Source organism: Bidens hawaiensis, unplaced genomic scaffold, assembly GCF_021521415.1.
Source record: "Bidens hawaiensis isolate Kalapana, Puna unplaced genomic scaffold, B.hawaiensis_p1.1 tig00030482_1, whole genome shotgun sequence".
Taxonomy (NCBI): domain Eukaryota; kingdom Viridiplantae; phylum Streptophyta; class Magnoliopsida; order Asterales; family Asteraceae; genus Bidens; species Bidens hawaiensis.
The window spans coordinates 87,134-89,670 of record NW_027495072.1 but is presented as its reverse complement, the minus strand read 5'-3'; the positions used below and the strand labels follow the sequence as shown (position 1 = coordinate 89,670).

At 38.3% G+C, this 2,537-nt stretch overlaps 1 pseudogene; it reads left to right on the top strand.

Annotated features, from left to right (window-relative positions):
* The first annotated feature begins 814 nt into the window (after positions 1–814).
* LOC143580423 (F-box/LRR-repeat protein 25-like) lies at positions 815–1,751 on the top strand (annotated as a pseudogene).
* Positions 1,752–2,537: the final 786 nt, after the last annotated feature.

Here is a 2,537-nt window from a genome sequence, read left to right as displayed (position 1 = left end):
ACCGCTAATGTTTACTACCACAAAATTGTGGGGATGTAATTTATGATGAACATATCTTTCCTAATGATTAACTTCTAATCATAAAATTGAACAACAGGTAAAAATAATCCATGATCAAAGACAGCTTCACGTATGCGATAACCATTTAACAAGATCTAAATCCCTCAAAAGGTTGATCTGTAATGTAACAGTTGACAAAACCAATATGTAAAACACATCGTAGGTGTAAGACTACGCGTAGTCATAACTTTCCATACTTAGGCGTTTTGCGACATGTGATGGTCCAGTCAGCATTGGAGAGTATTATAAAATGTGGTGTAGTGGTAAAAAGCCCATAACTTTCAGTCTCTCCCCTCTCACAAAATGTCACCCTTCAAAGTTATGTACATAACGTTGCACCCCAAAAATTCACCACCTTGGGGGGTGCCTTGGCTTGTTGGGCTCAAAATGCCTGATAACTTGCCGACTACATACGCTCTAAACGAATGTATGTGTCAAGGAAAAGTCAAGCTATAGTTTATTCTAGTGAACAACCAAGCAATGTTTATTTATTATCCTCTAGGATTGCAATGAATTCATCCATTGAACTCATGCTGTAACGTTAAAATACAATTCAATCAACTAAAGTATATATATTTTATTATACCAAGTTACCAACGCAACATCTTTCTAAAAGCCTCGAAATGTACGTAGTGTTGGGCCTGGCCTAAACTCATACCAATTAGTATCAAGCCCGGCCTAAAAAACCAAGCTTACGTTGTGAATATATATGGTGTTTAATATATTTTTGTTGCCGCCGCGGTAAGAGTTAAGAATGGCAGAAGAAGGTCAAAATCAACCTCTGAAAAAGATTCGATTTGAAGAAGATAATGATGAAGACAGAGACAGAATTAGTAAGTTACCAGATTGCTTACTCGTTGAAATCCTTTCTCGTTTACCCGAAACAATATACGCGTTAGAACAGGTGTGCTCTCCAAACGGTGGAAACATGTTTGGACTTGGGTTCATAATCTCGTTTTCAAGCATCCTTATTATGTAAGACGTTGTGACACAAGGCCCGAATTCTTCTCTTTCGTCGACGAAACCATAACTCAACGTCCTAAGTTGAAGCTCAATAAGTTCAGACTGTATAGCGGCTACGATTATCTGCTTGAACCTCATATCAATAACTGGATTCGTTACGCTGTGAATTGCAACGTTGAAGAGCTTGATTTACGAGCATGGGCACCGGAACGTATAATTGAGATCCCGCTGGATCAGTTTGTTTTCATCTGTTCAAGTTTTACAGATTTGAAATAGTCAGGCTGTTCATTTAATTCCACCGCGGCAATTAGTTGGAAAAACCTTAAGAGTTTATGCAGTATTCACGCAAAGTTGGATGAAGATTTGATTGAAAGTATATTATCAGGTAGTCTCTTATTGGAAACCCTGGTGTTGAATGATTGCTATGGTTACAAGAGGGTCAATATCACATCAAAGAGTGTTAAGAACTTGGTGTTCTCTGGATACACGAATCCTCATGGTCGTGATTTTCAAATTAATATCGAAATCAATGCTCCAAATATTTTGTCACTAACAATTAAAGATCTATTCTGGGGAAGCATTTGTTGCTGGATGTGTCTTCTTTAGTTGAAGCTCGCTTAAATTATTGGCACATACCAACCATTAATTATAAAGAAGAGATGTTTAGAAAATTTATACGTGACCTTCATCATGTCAAGGACCTCAAAATTGGGAATCCTTGTTTGTAGGTCCCAAAACTGGATTAAACAACAAAACAAACTAAATACTAGTTGTTCTTGGATCAACCTCACAACTACTTGGCGGAAACAACTAGTTGGACCGAGATCTCGGATCTTGTATGTATGTAAGAGAAAACCGAAACTTGGAAGGAAGAAATGTGTTGAGAGAGTTTTGAATACTTGGACAATATGTTTTGTGAAAGGGTTAGGTTGGTGTATGAGATACACACACCTTATATATGTGTGTGTTTACTCAAACACCTCTTTCATTAATAATGCCCAATGGGCTCCAAATACAAAGGCATCGGGCCCAAACATACAAACGTAAACGTACACTAGTTACGAATACGAAAGACTACTAATGAAATGGACCTTACTATCTCCCTCTAGTCTTTTGGTATTTTTCTTATTTCCTTCTCACCACTCACATTCGGACTTGTAGTCAAATACACCATCTGGATCTTCTTCAAAAGGTTGCTTTTCAACAAGTAATCTGACAAACTTGTTGAATTTTCCAACGATGGCGTCCATGTTGTCACGACGGACATCTTCGACTGTACGTAGAGGCGACTCAATTAGCTTCCTGAGGTCGCGGAGTCCAAATCCAGTCAATTCGTTCTTATCAAAGAACATGAGCTCGTGACTGCGAGTGCAATGCATGATGACATCATCGAATTTGTTGTTGACTTTGACCTTGCTTGCATGTTTCCCAATATGCTCATGTTGTAGTATTTGATTCCTTTTCTTGATCGACTTCTAGCAGGATCAGCAGCAGGAGCGACAACATGCTTGTCA